Source organism: Triticum aestivum, chromosome 6D, assembly GCF_018294505.1.
Source record: "Triticum aestivum cultivar Chinese Spring chromosome 6D, IWGSC CS RefSeq v2.1, whole genome shotgun sequence".
In the NCBI taxonomy this organism is placed as follows: domain Eukaryota; kingdom Viridiplantae; phylum Streptophyta; class Magnoliopsida; order Poales; family Poaceae; genus Triticum; species Triticum aestivum.
In genome coordinates, this window is record NC_057811.1 from 259397054 (window position 1) to 259418748 (window position 21695).

At 44.0% G+C, this 21695-nt stretch overlaps 1 long non-coding RNA gene across 1 annotated transcript; it reads right to left on the minus strand.

Annotated features, from left to right (window-relative positions):
• Positions 1-17233: 17233 nt before the first annotated feature.
• LOC123144587 (uncharacterized) lies at positions 17234-19813 on the minus strand. The gene is made up of 3 exons (XR_006471742.1): positions 19568-19813; positions 19151-19475; positions 17234-19046 (listed from the first exon to the last, which is right to left on the minus strand). It is a non-coding gene; the product is annotated as an uncharacterized lncRNA (long non-coding RNA).
• Between the last annotated feature and the right edge of the window lie 1882 nt (positions 19814-21695).

Here is a 21695-nt window from a genome sequence, read left to right on the forward strand (position 1 = left end):
AAGGCCACTTGACAAGCCTTGGTCTATTCCGAGAATGTTTGACACCCGCTCACGAAAGAAAACAAGAGGGGTGCACCGGAGGAGATGGGAGCGCCGGATTGCAAAACGGACAACGGGGAAAATGCTCGGATGCATGAGACGAACACGTATGCAAATGCAATGCACATGATGACATGATATGAAATGCATGACATGAACAAAATGCAAAACGAAAGACAAAACCCGACCACGGAGGGAATATCATAACACATAGCCGAAAATGGCAAGAGTCGGAGTTACAAATATGGCAAGTTACATCCGGGGTGTTACAACACTCCACCACTACGAGAGGATCTCGTCCCGAGATCTAGGACTGAAAGAACTCCGGATATTCTGAACGGAGATGGTCCTCGCGTTCCCAGGTGGCTTCCCGGTCGGAATGGTGCGACCACTTCACTTTCAGGAATTTGATTGACTTGTTGCGAGTCTTGCGCTCAGTTTCTTCAAGAATAGCAACGGGGTGCTCATGATAAGACAAATCTTCTTGGAGGTCAATCTCTTCGAAGTTGATAGTGCGCTCAGGCGTCTTGAAGCACTTGCGGAGCTGTGACACGTGGAACACATCGTGCACGTTCGCGAAGTTGGAAGGAAGCTCAAGTTGATAGGCGAGGTCGCCTCTTTTGCCAATGATCTTGAAAGGACCCACGTATCTAGGGGCAAGCTTCCCTTTGATACCGAAGCGACGAGTGCCTTTCATTGGAGAGACGCGGAGGTAGACATGGTCTCCGATCTCGAAAGCCAAATCACGGTGCTTACTATCATAGTAACTCTTCTGGCGCGATTGCGCGGCTTTGAGATTATCACGGATGACTTTACACATTTCTTCAGCCTCTGTGATTAAGTCATTGCCAAGAAGTTGGCGTTCACCAGTCTCTGACCAATTGAGAGGAGTACGGCACTTTCTGCCATAGAGAATCTCGAATGGGGCCTTGCCCGAACTCGCTTGGAAGCTGTTGTTGTAGGAGAATTCGGCATATGGAAGACAATCTTCCCATTTCATGCCAAAGGAAATGACACAAGCCCTGAGCATATCTTCAAGAATTTGATTGACTCGCTCGACTTGGCCACTAGTTTGAGGATGGAAAGCTGTGCTGAAGCGAATGTTGTGCCCATGGCCTTCTGGAAGGAGTCCCAGAACTTAGAGGTGAAGATGCTTCCACGATCTGAAGAAATCAATTGTGGAATGCCGTGCAAGGAGACAATTCTGGAGGTGTATAGCTCTGCCAACTGAGCTGCTGTGATGGATTCTTTGATTGGAAGGAAATGAGCCACTTTAGAAAGCTTGTCGATGACAACGAAGATAGCATCATTTCCGCGCTTGGACTTTGGAAACCAGTCACGAAGTCCATTTCGATATGATCAAACTTCCATTCTGGGATAGCAAGAGGTTGGAGGAGACCAGCTGGTCGTTGGTGTTCTGCTTTCACTCTTCGACAGACATCACATTCATTCACGAATTGAGCAATTTCTCGCTTCATTCGAGTCCACCAATACGACTGCTTGAGGTCATGGTACATCTTCGTACTTCCAGGATGAATGGAAAGGAGAGAATTGTGCGCCTCGTTCATAATGACTTTCCTTAGATCACCTTTAGGAACCACAATCCGGTCCTCGAAGAATAAAGTGTCTCTGTCATCAATGCGATAGCACTTGTATTTGGAAAGACCCTTGTCGATACCACGTTTCACCTTCTTCACCATGGCATCAAGGAGTTGTGCCTCACGAATTTGATCTTCCAAAGTAGGAGAGACTATGAGGTTGGCAAGAAAGCCTTGAGGAACAACTTGGAGATTCAGCTTGCGGAAAGCTTCACAAAGATCCGGTTGGAATGGCTTGAGAATTAAGCTGTTGCAATAAGCCTTCCTGCTTAAAGCATCTGCAATGACATTGGCCTTGCCTGGAGTATATTCAATACTCGGATTGTACTCTTGAATCATTTCGACCCATCGAGTCTGCCTGAGGTTGAGGTTGGGCTGAGTGAAGATGTACTTGAGACTCTTGTGATCGGTGAATATGTCCACTTGTCTTCCCAACAAGAGATGTCTCCACGTTATTAATGCATGGACAACTGCCGCCAACTCAAGATCGTGAGTGGGGTAGTTCTTCTCGTTGGGCTTCAACTGACGAGAGGTATAGGCCACAACTTTCTTCTCTTGCATTAACACAACACCGAGACCTTGGAGAGAAGCATCACAGAAAACTTCAAATGGCTTGGATTCATCAGGAGGAGTTAAGACAGGAGCGGTGACGAGTTTCTCTTTGAGAGTGTTGAAAGCAACGTCACACTCAGGAGACCAGACATACTTCACATGCTTCTGGAGGAGGTTGGAAAGAGGCTTTGCAATCTTAGAGAAATTCTCAACGAATCTTCGGCAATAGCTTGCAAGACCAAGAAAACTGCGGAGCTGCTTGACATTCTGAGGAGGTTCCCAATTCACAATTGCGGACACCTTCTCGGGATTAACAGCGATGCCCTTGGCAGAGATGATGTGACCAAGGAAAAGAACTTCATCGAGCCAAAACTCACATTTGGAGAACTTCGCATAGAATTGATACTCTCTGAGCTTGTCGAGCACCAATCGCAAATGTTTGGCATGATCCTTCTTATTCTTGGAGAAGACCAAGATATCATCGAGATACACCAGGACGAATTCATTGGTATAGGGGTTGAAGATGAAATTCATCATCCGAGAGAATACTGGAGGAGCATTGACAAGGCCGAAAGACACGACAGTATATTCATAAGAACCAAAGCTTGTTCTGAATGCTGTCTTGGGAATATCTTCTTCACGAATGCGAATCTGATGATAACCCATACGAAGGTCAAGCTTGGAGAATACTTTAGCACCTTTGAGTTGCTCGAATAGCTCATTGATGTTGGGAAGTGGATACTTGTTCTTGATTGTCTTCTTGTTCAATGGACGGTAGTCGACACAAAGTCGGTCCGTGCCATCCTTCTTCTTGACAAAAAGAACACCACAACCCCATGGAGAAGAACTCGGTCTGATCAAACCCAGACGCTCTTGTTCATCGAGCTGTTTCTTCAATTCCTTCAGCTCGTTGGGTCCAAGCTTGTATGGACGCTTGCAAACGGGTTCAGTGCCAGGCTCTAGTTCGATAACGAACTCAACTGGCCGGTGAGGAGGCATACCCGGAAGCTCTTCTGGAAAGACATCTTGATACTCACAAACGACTGGAATTTGAGAGATGGCATTCAATTCGCCCTTCTCATTGAGAGAAAAAACCGAATGGTTTCATCACGAGCGGCATAAATAATCACATCCTCAGAAGAGTGTGTCAATTGAATTTCCCTGGCAGCACAATCAAGTTGAGCCTTGTGCTTAGAAAGCCAGTCCATCCCGAGAATTAGATCAATATCCGAGTCACCAAGAACAACTGGAGAAGACAGAAATTTATAGTTCCCCATCTTGATGGAAACATCCGGAACCATGGACTTGCATTCATGCATTTGCCCGGAGAGACAACTGCTAACGGTCTAGGCAAATCTTGAAAACAACTCATGCTTGGATGCAAATGGTCTTGATATGAAAGAAAGCGATGCACCAGTATCAAAAAGAACTTTTGCAGGAATATCATTAACAGGAAGATTACCCATTATCACATCAGTAGATTCCTCCGCTTGAGCTGCATTCATCATGTTCACCTTTGCAGACTTTGGATTATGCTTGACCACTGCATTGCTGGAAGATCTGACAGGAGGAGGAGGCGGAAGACGCCTTTGGTTGAAGCACTTGTTAGCATAGTGACCTTTCTGCTGACACTTGTTGCAAGTCACCTCTGAGAGTGGACGGTGATAAGGAGCATTGGACTTTGGAGCTTGATTCTGAGACTTGTTCTGATAGCCAGAGTTGGAAGAGTTGGAAGAACCATGGCCACCTTTGTTCTTCTGCTGGTAAGGCTGACGAAACGGAGGAGGAGGAGGCAACCAGAACTTCTGTTGCTTAGCTGCCACAAGTGAGGAAGAAGAAGACTGAACTGCGTCTCTGACTCTCTTCTTAGAAGCCTCACACTTGAGCTGAGCAGCCTCTTGCTTCAGTGCCATATTGTAGAATTGATCAAACTGAGTAGGCTCAACAAGAACGAGAGCTAACTGCAGATCCTCTCTAAGGCCACCTCTGAAGTGATAGATCATGCTCTTTTCATCAGGAACGTCTTGTTTAGCGAAGCGAGCAAGTTTCTGAAACTGGATGTTGTATTGATACACAGACATGTTGCCTTGCTTGAGATTGCGGAACTCCTCACGCTTGCTCTCAACAACACTTTGTGGAATGTGGTGCGCTTTGAAGTCCCGACAGAAGTCAGTCCAAGTGATCACACGACCTCCTCTGGAATCTTTGTATTGTTGATACCAATCAGCAGCTTGGTCCTTGAGCTGAAAAGAAGCGAACTTGACATAGTCCTCAGGCCTGACATTGCTACATTCAAAATGCTTGTTGATGTCCACGAGCCAATCATCGGCATCCGTGGCCTCGGCACAGTAGCTGAAAGACTTGGGCTGATTTGCGAGAAACTGGTTGAGGGTAGCGAAGTGAGGCTGATTGTTGCCTTGACCTTGATTCCTTGATTGCCTTGCCCTTGGGTGCGTTCTTGCAAGAGTTGCAGAATCATCTGAGCATTGGCGTTGGTGGCTGCCATGATAGCTTGCCATGCCTCCGGAGGCGGAGGTGGTGGCGGAGGGTTCGCTTGACTCCCTTCATTGCGATCCGGATTCTGACGCGTTGGCGGAGCCATCCTGAAGAGGGTGACATCCGTTAGCATCTTGATAGACAAATAGATAAGTAGAATCAACGGATAGAAATTGCAACATATAGTCTTCACAATAAACATTCGAACGAGGATGAACGAATGAATTCCATAGTAAATCATCACACTTCCATAAGTTGAGAAGCCACTTGAAAAAGATATGGAATCAACATATGACTTCGAAGCAACTCGAATACCACAATTCAAAACAAAACAAAGTATTGGCTTGCAGAATAAGCCGGAACAAACATATGATAGAGATTTCGTCCGAAGTTTTCGTGGTGGGGCCCACACGGGCTCAATCGTACAGCACCATCATGTACAAGGCTGTGCACATGACATACGAAGCGTCCCCGAGTCGGCATAGCCAAGGACTCTTTAAGACACTACGAGACCACTGTAAAACCAACCGTGTACAGGCGGACCACTAGACGTCGAACCCCAATCTCATATCATGCGTCTGTCGGAAAGATATCCTAAGGCTACTTGAATTCCCACTTATAAACTCCCGAAACTTTCTGGTTATGCAATCTGGTGTTGGGGATACAGGGGACACAAAATATATCACCCAAACTAGCAATCCCTAGATCCAGCTGTATCCATCCGTCAACACATAACCAAGAAACCTTCGGAAATCGTTTACCTCAACCTTCGAAAAGCATCCGTTATACAAGTTATGGCAATACTCCCGAACTCCCGCCCCAGTACTGGGTGGCGTCGAGGTGATCTCACCAACAACTGCATAAAAGAGATTTCGATGTCGGCGAAACTCAGGTATTCCAGAACTGCAACGATAAAATTGTGACGACAACACCTCGGAGCTCAACTCCCCGGGACACTGCCACAACCCCTAAATGTCAGGAGGCACCAAGAACAATGTTCTCGTCACAAAACCATCGGAACGATTCCAAGATACCCGCGTGATCCTAAAAAATTTTTAGTGAAATTTGAGGAGAGAAGAGTCAAAACTTCTACGTCAGGAGACCTCACCAGAGCGACGAAGGGACTGAGGAGTAAAAAGAATCCTACTCTCCGATATATATAATCCTAAGACTCAAAACATTTTTGTTCTAGACTCAACAACGCCAGCGATTCGATCAAGCAGGGGGCTCCTAAGTCGGGGATGGCTCTGATTACCAACTTGTAACGCCCACGATGCGGCTATATCTCCCACGTGTCGAGGCACGACTTAGAGGCATAACCGCATAGTGGTTTTGTCGCAAGAAGGGTCATCTTCACACAATCCCATGTAATGAACAAGAATGGGATAAAGAGTTGGCTTACAATCGCCACTTCACACAATACATAAATATAATTCATACATCATCCAAAATACACACATAGACCGACTACGGTCAAATCCAAATGAAAATAAGATAACCCCAAATGCTAGATCCCCGATCGTCCCAACTGGGCTCCACTACTGATCATCAGGAAAAGACACATAGTAACGACCACGTTCCTCGTCGAACTCCCACTTGAGATCGATCCCATCATCTGCACTGGCATCGTCGGCACCTGCAACTGTTTTGGTAGAATCTGTGAGTCACGAGGACTCAGCAATCTCACACCCGCGAGATCAAGACTATTTAAGCTTATAGGAAAGGATGGTGTAATGAGGTGGAGCTGCAGCAGGCAATAAGCATATATGGTGGCTAACATACGCAAAGAGAGCGAGAAGAGAAGCAACGGAACGGTCGTCATCTAGCAATGACCAAGAAGTGATCCTGAACTCCTACTTACGTCATTCATAACTCAAACCGTGTTCACTTCCCGGACTCCGCCGAGAAGAGACCATCACGGCTACACACGCAGTTGATGTATTTTAATTGGGTCAAGTGACAAGTTCTCTACAACCGGACATTAACAAATTCCCATCTGCCTCATAACCGCGGGCACGGCTTTCGAAAGATAATACCCTGCAGGGGTGTCCCAACTTAGCCCATCATAAGCTCTCACGGTCAACGAAGGATAAACCTTCTCCCGGAAAGACCCGATCAGTCTCGGAATCCCGGTTTACAAGACATTTCGACAATGGTAAAACAAGACCAGCAAAGCCGCCCGAATGTGCCGACAAATCCCGATAGGAGCTGCACATATCTCGTTCTCAGGGCACACCGGATAAGCAAGCGTACAGTAAACCAACCTCGAGTTCCCCAGGTGGCGCCGCAGTGCTCTAGTTTGGACCAGCACTCGAAGGAGCACTGGCCCGGGGGGTTTAAATAAAGATGACCCTCGGGCTCGCGAAAACCCGGGGGAAAAGGCTTAGGTGGCAAATGGTAAAACCAAGTTGGGCCTTGCTGGAGGAGTTTTATTCAAGGCGAACTGTCAAGGGGGTCCCATAAATCACCCAACCGCGTAAGGAACGCAAACTCAAGGAACATAATACCGGTATGACAGAAACTAGGGCGGCAAGAGTGGAACAAAACACCAGGCATAAGGCCGAGCCTTCCACCCTTTACCAAATATATAGATGCATTAATTAAATAAGAGATATTGTGATATCCCAACATATCCATGTTCCAACATGGAACCAACTTCAACTTCACCTGCAACTAGCAACGCTATAAGAAGGGCTGAGCAAAAGCGGTAACTTAGCCAAACAACGGTTTGCTAGGAAAGGATGGTTAGAGGCTGACATGGCAATATGGGAGGCATGATATAGCAAGTGATAGGTAGCGCAGCATGGCAATAGAGCGAACAACTAGCAAAGCAAAGATAGAAGTGATTTCGAGGGGTGGTCATCTTGCCTGCAAGGTTCTCAGAGTTGTCGAAAGCTTGATCCTCGTAAGCGTACTCAACAGGTTCCTCGTTCACGAACTCGTCTCCCGGCTCTACCCAAGACAAGAACACAAGCAACGGAACCACAATCAATCACGAGAAATGCACAAGCAACATGATGCAAAACATGTATGATATGCAAGATATGATATGCGATGCAAATGCGTGCTCCGGAAGGGAAAATGATGAACAAGGAAGTAACTTGGCAAACCAAGCATGCCACTGGAAAGATGAGATGATTTCGGTCGAAATCAATATAAAGATCACCGGAAACGGATGCACGGTTTGCAAATGGCAAGCAAAACAAGAATGACACGAATCTGCGATTAACAGCATGATAGCACTTAGAATGCAACAAGTAACAATGCTACAGCACTCCAACATAGCAACAAAGCATATGGCAGTAATCTACAGGAGATGCTTGACAAAAGATGAACACTGAGCTACGGCTAGATCACAACATAACAAGCTCAAACAAGCATGGCAAAAGTGCAAAAGATAACAGGTTCACAGACTTAGTGAAATTACTGGACATGGCTGAAACAGCATCAGGTAGCAATGTTCAGAGCACGAAATCAACATGCTACAGGAACTTAACATGGCAAAACAAGGCATGGCAGTATTCTACTAAATGCATATGACAAAAGTCCCTTACTGACCATAAGCCAAAAAGGACCAGAAGATATGATGGCAACCATGTAAACATAGCAAGTTTCGTTAACAGGTTTCAGACTTAGCAGAAAACAGAGCATGGCAGAAACAATAATATGAAGGCATCTTGGTGAGCTTGATGCACTCACCACAAAGCAATGCATGACAAAACAAGCATACCTACAGCAAGATGGCATGTTTATGAAGCTATCCATGGCAAGAGCAAATACATAGCATGGCAAAATTGAATATCATGTTAAGAATCTGCCAGAAATATTTTATAGCAAAAGTAGAGCAAGATTGAGTCATGCTATGGCACTCCATAATTGCAAACAAGGGCAGGAATGGATCAATTACAACAATATCTACAAAACATCCTTACTGAACATCTCCAAAATATGCATGGATCTCTCTGTAGCATCAAGTTTACATGGCAACAAAATAACAGCAGACAAGACTTAGAGAAATCACTAAGTCCCTGAAATCAGAAACATTACGGAGCCTAGTTTGCATGCTTGTGCTAGTCACCACAGAGATCACAAAAATACATGGCATACACCCTGGAAAGATGGCATGGCATACAACAAACACATGTAGAGCTCATGCCCATAAGATGCACAGATTAAATGATACAAAAATAACAAATCTCCAAGTTCTGATAAGAACAGCAGATAACAGCAACTAGCACTCTTGCACCAGAGATTTGGGCATCAAGATGACTCTAATGAACATGGTGCAATTGAAACAAAATGTAGAGCATCACGAGACGAACAATTTGACATATTACACGCGCGAAACAGAGCTATATGCAAAGAGTTATGCATTGATGAACATGAGCATATTGTGAAAATAACTTAGAAATATTTCGGGGATTTGGGTCAAGCAGTTACAGTATCAGATCGGATCGGGGCTGTCGCCGAGGTCGAGGTCGCCGGAGTAGACCGGGAGGGAGAGGACGGCGGGGCACGAGGAGGAGGAGGAGGCGCCGGCGCGAGGAGGGAGCGGCGCCGGCGGGCCGCAAGGGAGCGACGGCGGCGGTGCCGGCGAGCGCGCGGCGGGGGACGCGCGGGCGGGCGCGCGGCGGGGCGGTCGGCGAGGGCCCGCGGCGGGCGCGGCGGCGAGCGCGGGGCGGGCCGGCGGGCGCGGCGCGGGCCGGACGGCGGCCGGGCGCGGGGCCGGCGCGTGGAGGCGCCGGGGCGCTGATGTGGCGGCCTCGGTTCACCGGGCGCGGCGGCGGGGAGGTGTCCGGCGCGGACGGACACGTCCGGCGCGGAGAGGGAGCGGGCTAGGGTTGGACTGCGAATGTTTTGGGGGGGGGACTCACATATAAATAGGTAGAGGGAGCTAGGAGGCTTCAAATGAGGTGCGGTTTTCGCACACACGATCGTGATCGAACGACCTAGAGCATGGAAGAGAGTTTGGTGGGTTTTGGGCTGTTTAGAGAGGTGGTTTTTCTGCAACACACAGAAGGCATCTGCGGTTACCCGGTTAACCGTTGGAGTACCAAACGACCTCCAAATGGAACGGACTTGACCGGTGGTCTCCCGGTAGTATACTAGGGCCACTTGACAAGCCTCTGTCCATTCCGAGAATGCTTGACACCTGCTCACGAAACGAAAACAAAAGGGGTGCGCCGGAGGAGGTGGGAGCGCCGGATTGCAAAACGGACAACGGGGAGAATGCTCGGATGCCTGAGACGAACACGTATGCAAATGCAATGCACATGATGACATGATATGAGATGCATGACATGACCAAAATGCAAAACAGAAAACAAAACCCGACCACGAAGGGAATATCATAACACATAGCCGAAAATGGCAAGAGTTTGAGTTACAAATATGGAAAGTTACATCCGGGGTGTTACAGGGGGTCTTCTCCGTGAGGAGGTCTTGAATCCAAGGTGGATCTTCTCCGTAGAGGGGCCGCGGTCTCTCTCGTGGAGTAGATCCGTAATGGATGAGCAAAGCTCTATCTCACATATGAGCTAATCCTTTGCTAACCCTAGAAAAAGGAAGGGGATGGAGTATATATAGTCTAGGGGGGCGAAGAGGTACATGGGCTTCGGCCCTTCACTGTGCGCAGACAGGCGGAGCTGGATGTCCGGGCGTCAGGCCGGATGTCCGGGGCTTCGGGAGGGGCCGGATGTCCGGGCTAGGGGGCCGGATGTCCGGGCTGACGGTGAAAACTTCTGTAGGTTCTGGTGCGTGGCGCCGGATTTCCGGGCTTCTGGCCGGATTTCCGGGCTCGGGCTGGACGCCGGATGGCCGGACCCTGTAGACTTGGGCGGCTGGGCTTCGGCTGCTGTGGTCGCTCCAGGGGCCGGATGTCCGGGGCCTGGAAGGTGAACTTGCCCGTTTCCGTTGGTTCTCTTCATCCATGGACTTTGCGGCTTGTCCGTCTTCACGTGCATCCTCGGGAGGTTCCTCTTGACACCTAATCATGCATAGCATATCGGACTTAGGTAGTAGCCATGTCTCGAGTGGATCATATGTGATATCACTAAGGAAGGAAGTCACCTCGTTCTCGAGAGCTCTAGCTCGTGCTCGTGTCATAGGTCCTCTTGGCTCTTAATGAGACGATGGTAGGTCCATGGGGACGATCGTAGGATGCTCCGCATCATCCAGGGTCCAGAGATGTCGGTTTTATTTCATTGACCATAATATATGTATATACATGAGGAAAGTATGTAGAAACAGAAAAGATAACTAAAGTAAATGACTTCAGTATAATAGGGCCTAAGATGTGTAATATTCCAGGGCATGCTACTCTCCTGTTCAGAGGTACATGATTTATTTGCTTCACGTATATTAACAAGGTAACATGACCCGTTGTTGAGATTCTTGCTAATGACGAAGGGTCCTTCCCATGGAGGAGAAAGCTTATGCATACCTATTTGTTCTTGTATCAGGTTGGGCACTAAGTCACCCTCCTAGAAAGTACGGCTTCGGACTCTACGGCTATGATAGGGACATAAGTCTTGCTAATATATCGCTGATCGTGCTGCTGCAAGATTGTGTTCTTCTTCCAAGGCATCAAGAGAGTTTTGACGAGCTATCTCATTGTCTGCCTCAACATATGTTGTTACTCAGCGAGAGTCATGTCGGGTATCACATGGTAGAAAAGACTATGCATGATAGACCAGGAAAAACGGCGTATAGCTTGTCGACCTATTGGGAGTAGTCGGTATGCTCCGATGTACCGCTATAAGTTCATCGACCCAGCAGACAGGGGTGCCCTCAAGTGGAACCATAAGTCTTGGTTCAATCCCTGGCAACAACTCCTGATTAGTGCGCTCCGCTTGCCTGTTGGACTGCGGATGTGCAACTAAAGCTAGATCAAGCTGGATATGCTCTCTCTGACAAAATTGTTCCATGCTCCCTTAGACAGATTAGTGCCATTGTCAGTAATAATACGGTGAGGATATCCAAAGCGATAGATTATCTTCTTCAGAAATTTGACGGCTGTTGCAGCATCACAATTGTTGACTGGCTCTACTTCAACCCACTTGGTCAATTTGTTAGCTGCGACCAAGAGGTTAGTCTTTTTGTAAAATGATGGTTTGAATGAACCGACCATGTCAAGCCCCCACATTGCAAAAGGCCAAGTAATTAGGATCACTAGTCGTCAACCCGTGCATCTGCACGGGCTAGTCCTTTTTTAGGAATATATAAATAAAAGTACTAAAATCATTATTTAGAAAAAACAAAATATAGAAAATACAACAATAGCATTTTTAACAATTTTCATTGGAAACATACAAATTTTAGTTTGTTACAACAGAATTTTTTTTCATGATAAATGCTAGAAAAATGTTGCAAATTTAGAGGTACGTCAAATCGTAGATTGTAGTCATGCAATAAAACATATACTATATGACAAATAGTGCATTTTTATTTGTTCCCAGAATAGGATAAACATATTAAAGAACAGTTTGACTATTCCTTGGCTCATATTGCAAAGCGACTTAAAGTCTATAGTGTTTTACTTAGCTTGGTTATATAGGCAAATAATCCAAGTGAGCATACTAAATGTTATGTAAAACATGCACTTGCATGAAGCACAACACTTCAACAAAACACATTTGTGGCCCCTTGTTCGTAAAAAGAACGGACTCTAAAGGTACTATATAATTTTAACCGTCGTATAAAGTGATGTAGTACCAATTTGAAAATATTTGTTGACATCTTATTATTTGTGCAGTCACCCCAATTATTTTCTTATGATTTTGGGCTTAATAATAAGGCATGTTCCTAAAATGATGACGGAACAGTTGCCCTCTACATCTATCTTATTTGTGAGCTTATATGACAGAAAATCTAGAAGAGAGTACACACTGGGATAGCCATAGAAAGTACATGTAGTTTCTTATTTAGTTATTCAAAGGTGTCATCTTACAGTTATCCCACTACCAAGATCCGAGCTTTCATTTTTTGATACTCGGAGCCCAGAATACTTTAGGTAGTCAAACTGCTCTTAGCTGACATATTCAATTTCCAAAAACATAATACTGTCAATCAGCACCTCATCTTCACAGGAGATGTGAAATCTTTACTTGGGTCTCCTAGTCGTTGTGTGAAAATCAACTTTGGTTGCACAATTTTTTTGCATTTAAAGGTAGTGGATTGCCTGATGATATTCAAATTGACATAAACTCTAGTTGCACTTGTAGATGATAGAGAGTACGATGTATGCACTTGATACTAACTATCCCATACAATAAATATACACATAGCAATACTTGAATCTTATTGATATAAATATGCGCCTACGAAATTTCTGACAGTTGTTGATTTTACAGTGACAACACGGCCCAAATAATCCTCATCAATTTGGTTAACCCTGTCGCATTAACTTTTTCATCCATGTATATTCCAAGAGTCGTAACTAATAGCACTTGTACTCGTTTAGTTTCCTTCAATATAATCACTCAATTTGAATCACAATATCATGAATCTTTGAAATCCATGAGTATCTACTTTTCTTCAGTATGTCCGATGTAAGTTGCTATGGCAACGACAGCTGCCAAATAAAAAGTGGTGTTAATATGCAGAAAACATTGAAATTAATGATTTCGAAAAAAATAGTTGTATCGGAAAGTAAATATTCTAGTAATCTCTTGTCGAAGGTAAATCATGATGTGGAGCGAACCTCGTGATGAGGGTCGATCCGTTGTTGGCCCGATCTTTCACGGCACAAAAATCCATCGCAACAAGAACTCGTCGCAGGTTTACGAAGATGCTCGCAAATCCCGCGGAAACAACACGCCAACCCCTCAATTCGAAGGAATAACGTGGACGAACCGTATAGGCTCAGCTTGTAATCCCCTACGCGTCGCGTCGCAGGAACTCACACGCCAACAGAGATTTTTGACAAGGTTTCTCTAAACTCGATAATGGCCGACGGCCGAAAAACACACACGTGTCTAATTCATCTCAAAATAACCTAATCCCTTTTTACATGACGTCCAAACTTGATTTTATAGCAGTAACCAACTTGAAGGACACGCACACCTAAAACCTCTCCTAACGCACACGTACACATACTTCCTAAATTTTGGACTCTTTCTAATTTAAAACTAATTTGCCTTCTACGTCTTGGCAAAGACCTAATAAAATAAAGATTGAATCTTCTATTTGTGCGTGTCTTGATCTTCTTTTCCTGACCTGGTGGACCCCGTCCAGACTCCTTTAAACTCATGCTCTTCTACGTGAAAAACTTCCTTGTACGTTTATCTCTTGGTCGATCAGGTGGCCGTAGTCGGTTAAAGAAATAGCCAACGTGATTTCTTCCTCTTTTATCTGAAAGAAACTTTAATCTCCTTTTGATTTGCTGGACCGTGTCTTTATATTTTAGTAGCACTAACGTGTAGGCCTTGAAGATCAGATTATACATCTCCTGGTCTCTCTCATCCACGTACAAGATTAGATGGCCTCCAATTGTTTTCTGGTTGGACCCACTTGCATGCATGCAACCTTCCTGATTGCCCGATGCATGCAAAGACAGAACATCTCGGTCCTTTGCCCAACTAGACTCAAACACACACATATTTTGTACATCAACAACTTGATCATGAGAATTGTTGGTATGAATAGAACTAGAGCTGGTCATATCATCCTCTCTCCCTTTAAGCGAAACCGTCCTTGGTTTTGAGTCAAACTTTGTAGCAACAACATGATCTCCAGATTGTACATCAGCAATAAAAGTTTTGGCACCTTCAGCTTCCTTCGTTGCTTCTTCTAGTTCCTTCATCTTCTGTTGTCGTTCTTTCCTCCAAGTCTTGAAAAACTTCTTCTCAATGGCCACGAGAACATATTTTGTATCACATTTGACAGTGTATGTGTTGACGAGATAGTCATGTGTAGCATTGTTTTCCTTGTACCATGGCTTTCCCAGCAACATATGACATGAGATCATTGGTGCCAGAATTACGTCGCATAGAACCACACAAGAAAATTTGCCAACTGAAAACAGTACCGTAGTTTGGTGCGTAATGTCGAGCTTGTCGTGGTACCTCCTCGGTGAGTATGGTCATGGATGTGGTGTCATCGATAGTTGCAGCTTCTCCACCATGTCGATGCCGACCGCGTTGATCGAACTGTCATGGTCGATCGTTGTGGCGCAAACTTTCTCTCCCACTTTACAGTTGGTGTGAAAAAGTTCAGCACCATAACCCTGCTCCTCCAGCACTATAGCGCTGGAGAGCCTCCAGTAGCTCCTTGGTGACGGCGCGCCGGCCGTCTCCTCCGAAGTGCCGTGAGAAACGCCGGTCTCTAATACCACTTGATGTGGAGCGAACCTTGTGACGAGGGTCGGTCCGTTGTTGGCCCGATCTTTCACGGCACAAAAATCCATCGTGGCAAGAACTCGTCGCAGGTTTACGAAGATGCTCGCAAATCCCGCGGAAACAACACTCCAACACCTCAATTCGAAGAAATAACATGGACGTACCGTATAGGCTCAGCTTGTAATCCCCTACGCGTCGCGTCGCAGGAACTCACACACCAACAGAGATTTTTGACAAAGTTTCTCTAAACTCGATAATGGCCGACGGCCGAAAAGCACACACGTGTCTAATTCATCTCAAAATAACCTAATCCCTTTTTACATGACGTCCAAACTTGATTTTATAGCAGTAACCAACTTGAAGGACACGCACACCTAAAACCTCTCCTAACGCACACATACACATACTTCCTAAATTTTGGACTCTTTCTAATTTAAAACTAATTTGCCTTCTACATCTTGGCAAAGACCTAATAAAATAAAGATTGAATCTTCTATTTGTGCGTGTCTTGATCTTCCTTTCCTGACCTGGTGGACCCCATCCAGACTCCTTTAAACTCATGCTCTTCTACGTGAGAAACTTCCTTGTACGTTTATCTCTTGGTCGATCAGGTGGCCATAGTCGGTTAAAGAAATAGCCAACGTGATTTCTTCCTCTTTTATCTGAAAGAAACTTTAATTTCCTTTTGATTTGCTGGACCGTGTCTTTATATTTTAGTAGCACTAACGTGTAGGCCTTGAAGATCAGATTATACATCTCCTGGTCTCTCTATCAACGTACAAGATTAGATGGCCTCCAATTGTTTTCTGGCTGGACCCACTTGCATGCATGCAACCTTCCTGATTGCCCGATGCATGCAAAGATAGAACATCTCGGTCCTTTGCCCAACTAGACTCAAACACACCCATATTTTGTACATCAACAACTTGATCATGAGAATTGTTGGTATGAATAGAACTAGAGCTGGTCATATCAAATCAATGCTAGAAAATGTGCAGCTTTGTTCTTCTATTTCAATCTTTTTGAGACCTTTCATATCTTGATGTTTTGTTGTGTGCAAGAAAATAAGTATCTTGTCGTCTATCAATTGAACGGAGAATCAGTGCAGATATAAACTTAAAATTTGATATCATTTTGACTGAACCATCTTGGATCAATTGCCTGAACTTGTTAACCATATGTTCAATTGCGTGTATATGAAGGCAATACGAACAGTGCACTCTAACAATGTGAACCAAAAGGCCCTAAGCAAATTTCCGGAAAAAGATTGGACAGGCTAGTAATTTGAAAATGCACAAATACTATCTTTTTATAGTAAACAAAATTGCATGCGGAGAAATAGTACATTCTAAAAGAAAGTGAAAAATATGTGGAACACACTTTTGCGATGCTACTATCAAATCTAGCTATATAATTCCCCTATAACTCACATTGTAAGAAAGAATATATTAATTCTTTGGTGAGGTACTGATTTAGAAAGCTTTCATAATTAGATTTATATGAACATGTGTTATTCCTTGAATCCATACACAAATTAATTAATTAATTAATTAACTTTGTAACCCGAAAAATATTATTCTACTTGCAAAACATGTATACGTATATGTATATCATGTCCTTCTATTACAGTACTATGTATATTATGTCTACCAGCAAGCTATTGCCTTTCAACAAAGCCTATGGAAAAGAGATGTAAATGGGAAAGAGCAATACCGTCAAACTAGAAATTTCTGCTTCATGCAATCAATATCCTCCAGGAGAATATGTATAACGGGAACAAAAATGAAAAATATCTAAAATAACAAACACAGTTTGTTAGCACTAAATGTATGCGAGTAGCCGGGTAGCCAGTTAATCTAACAAAACTTTGGAATAGTACAACTATTATTTTAACAACAGAACTAAGTATTCGCTCCACATGGTTTATGATTCATTATGACGCTGCTGATGCGTACACATTCAGAACTAATTTAAAGTGATCCATAGGAATTTTTGACAGGTCAAAGGAATAGATAGTTAGTGCAAGAATATAAGCCTCTTCAGAGCAAACAAAAATTGCAATAAGTTTAATTACCTTTGGGACTAATCTTAGTGAAAAAAGAGCTATATATAAACCTGCAATAACATTCAGAATATAATGGCTTCACTGTTTGCCTTATTAACTAATCAGACTTTGGCCAAATACCTACCACTGTCACACACACACACACACACACACACACACACACACACACACACACACACACACACAACAGTTGGTAGGTTTGAGGTTATACAGGAAAAAAATCGAAGTGGGGAAATATTAATGCTTTACTAAAGAAGAAGAATAGGACGAAGAAACAATAGTGCAATCTCACTATTACACTTGAATGCTGGGACCATTTTCCATCAGTACCATAGAAAGAATCTCGGTTTCCTTTCACATCAAGCATATCTTTAGTTCAGAACTTCAGACATTTACAAATGTATGACTGTTGTATATGGACCTCAACCAAAATCAGAGGTGACAGAATTGTGTTTAGATGGAATTATACATGGATAATTTGATTTACTGAAGAGTACATGCTGCAGATTTCACCACCGGAACACTCCAGAGATCCCATACCTATTGTTCAGGTTTAGGATTATAGATACTGACTGCGAATGTCATTCCCAACATTGACTACAGAATTATGTATTTCATCACAATAGTACAGCTACACCTGTTCGTTCTCACAGAACTAACGACATCACATATGACCAACTCTGCATATGAATTCATGTCTAACACAAACACATCCTATGTTTGCCTACAAATCCTAGACCCTACAATTCCCAGAGAAGAACAAAACATAGTTGACCAACTCATCAACTCAATTCCACGAAAAAGGGGATTTGACACACGAACACGCAGCAAAGTTCATTCGTGAGTGGAACGCATTCGGAGAAGCTAGCCATGGTCGATCCCTCTGGCCGGATGAGCACACGTCACGCATCCATCCCAGTGGAGTATAAGATTGGAAGAATAGTTGTGTTTCAAAGAGTAGTTGAGAAAAATGAATTGATGATACATACGAAACAAAATTACTGATAATTATAGCATATACAGTACTCATTGTTATATATACATAGTCGTAGCCATAGAATTAAATACAGACAAAATTATAAGTAGCTGCATCATAAAAATCTTTGTAGTAAAATTAAATTATCAACTCAATGGCTGCCATTGAGTCACGACCAACACTTTGCCGGTCAAAAAATTAAGTCATTCTTCAGTTAACACAACACTATATTATCATCTCTTAGATTTAAACGGAGCACCCCCGACTTAAAAGAACATGATAATCATATAATTTCTTATTTATTCAAAATAATTAAATATAAGCTTCTACATAGAAGGAAACAATTCAATCATTCTACTCAGGGTAATCAATTGCATTAACTTGATTTTGTGGACATTCGAGCAAGGCATGCATCACTGTCAGGTGCTCCTACCAAGAGAACCAAGATATTCAAGATAATGTGGTAACTTCTACTGTATTCCACTACTTTCAAGATCACATCCCTACCTTGATTCATACATATGCAGATAATTGTTGGAATACATGCCACTTGCATGTTTGAAAACATGGAGCAATGACCCGTATATGCTAGTAGCTATCAAGTCAACATAGTTGTAAATCGGTAATCTTTTAAAACTTAATGATGCAGAACAAAACTTAAAGCTAGCTAAGCAGGCCCGTTCTGCTGCCTCTTCTCTATAGCCTTCTTTTGCCATGGAGGTACCGAAGGTTGAATATAGTATTTTGACTTACCTCCATTAGCACAACCGTACTGGTCCCTTGACTAATGAAATAGACAATTGGGAGGCTGAGTTCCTTATATGATTGAATGATAAGATAGTTGCTCAACAACTACATCTGTGGATGACCATGTGTAACATGGAAATTCCCCAAATCAGTTATGTAAGAATTGTGTACTCTGTAGACTTCTTCCCCCTGAGACTCTGACAAAAATACAGACTTGCTTCTTCTCTGATGAAAATCTGAAAACGTAAACATGCAGGCTCAAAAAGAAATTAGCTAGGTAAAACCTGCTGTTATTGGAATTTCCAACAGAAAATTATGGCTTTGTCTACTGGATGCTTACCGAGTTCACTGCCCATCAAATATCGTGGCCCTTCTCAGAAGATGCTCTACTGGGGAGTCCGCTAGAAATGGCCTGCTCCATGTCCTGTTGTGGGGTGCTCCTATGGATCACACGCATGGGTACAAAAACAACCAACTTGAGGCTCTTTTGAAGTTAATGTTTGATAGTTCTAATTATAGGCTCGCCTGATGGTCATAGCTAGGCTCTGAATCGATCTTCATGAGGTATCCAAAAAAATTACGGGAGAAGATTCAGGGTTCAATCTAAATCCAGTGAAGAAAACCTAAATAGGTGAATTCCTGCACAACACAATCAAACAACAGGACTAAAAATAGCTGAATTAGAATCCAGAAGAAAACATAGGATGGTAAACCGGCAAGAAAAAAAAAAGTAAAACAAATTTTAACCAATACGAACCAGATCTAGATGAAGAAAACAAATTTAAGGCAGTAACCCCTTCACCACGGCAGATCCTTGGCCCAACTTGCTTGCATTAGTTTGAGTTAGCAATAGCTTTAGTTTCAACGGGGGAGAGAGAGGAAGGGACGATGGATGGAATACTTCCATGGGGGAGAGAGAAATTACGGAGAGGAAGGCATAGGGGAATAGTTTTTTTTCATGGGTGAGACAAAGGGACGGTGGAATATTTTCACTTTGCGTGGAGAGAAAGAATGAGGAAGGGCTGGTGGAATATGATCTCGTGAGCCTTTTTTTTAACAAAAAAAGGTGACCCTTTTATGGATTAATGTGGTAATTCTTAGCTAATCTGCACCGTTATAATTCGGACCCACCGGATTAACGGCTCTAATTTACTAATTAATGTTGTAATTTCCAGGAAGTCTGTAATTAGTATAGGTAGGTAGGTAGGTATAGGTATAGGTATATAGAGGTATAGATAGATAGATAGATAGATAGATTCGTAGTTCTTAAGCTGGCACATGAGCCTGACGTGCAAATTTTTGGCACCCATCACACTTACGAACGATGTCTTCTACATCTGCATGAGATGTGAGCCAGTAAAAACCATTCCTGAAAGCCTTTGCCATTAGGGACCTTAACTCGGCATGATGCCCATAGTAACCAAAGTGGATCTCGTTGAGAATCTCGCAACCTTCCTCTGGAGAAACAAAGCATTGAAGAACGCTTGTAATACTTCTCGCTTGTAGTACTTCTCTTGCGTAACTCGCCATTGACGATAGACAAGGACTTGGACTATCGGATAATCTATCGGCCAATGATTTCCTCTTCGGGAGCTCGCCACGAGTAAGATAAGCCAAATAAGGTAGTGTCCAGTCAGGTGTGGCATGAACTCCAGCCACCAGTGCAACTTCTAGGTCAGGAATAGCGATGTCTTCCTCCGTCGGTAGCTTGACTAACGGGTTATGCAGAACATCAAGGAAAACATTTGGTGGAACGAGCTTGCGCTGAGAGCCGAAGCGAGATAGTGCATCTGCTGCCTCATTAAGCCAGCGATCAATGTGATCCACTTGGCATCCCTTCAAATGACCAGCTATTACTATGATAACATGCATGTAAGCTACCATAAGGGGGTCCTTAGAGTCCCAACACTACAAAAAAATACACGTCCGTGATGATACGTGTTGTCATAGTAGGTCACGTTTTCTGTCATGCATGTACATCCATGATGATTTTATGACAGAATCAAGATAGTCATACCTGTGCTGTCGTAGAAGTGTTCCATGACATTACCAAAATTATCATCACGGAAGTGTCCACTTCCATGACGATAAATCGCGCGTCATAGAAGTGCTTTCGTTAAGGGTGACCGACACGTGGCATCCACCGTAACAGGTCGCCGTTAAGCTATTGGGTCCGGTTTTGGATCTGATAACCCGTTAACAGCCCGGACCAATGGGAATTTTCCACGTGCAAAATTCTCATTGGCCAGAGGAAACACGGGTTGGCTCACCGTTGGTACAGATGTCATCCACTCATTGGACAGGAGGAGCCTATGATACGTCGACACGTGGCACGGCTCAACAGAGGCCCATTCTAGTGAAAAGGTCGGCCCTTTTGACTTGGTCAAAAGGTAACGGGCCGACCCACGGAAAGCCTGTTAACGGCATGTTCGTATATCGCCCATTTACGACCCGCTAACTCCCGGCCCGTTACGGCCTATCGGAATTAAGCCCAGTAGCTTCATCTGGGCCGTCCAATATGATTCCAGCCCGTTGTAACTTCCGGCCCATGTATGGCCCATGATGTCTTTCGGCCCATATGAGGCCCTTCGTAACTCTGGGCCCATTAAAGGCCCGAGATGAAACTGGCACATAATGAACAGTGTATCGCTTTATACCCATTAACGGCCCATTATTCCGTCGGCCGTTTCCAGCCCGTGTTAACTTTCGGCCTTCTAAGGGCCCATTTATTCTTGGGCTCATTTCTCGAATTCGGTTAGTTACGGTCCGTTACTGGCCTGTTCCGTTTGTGGGCCAAATTCAGCCCGTGGTTACATACGGCCTGTTTGTGAACCGTTAACCTGTTGGGCTGTTTTCATAGCGTTATCACATACGACCTATTAACG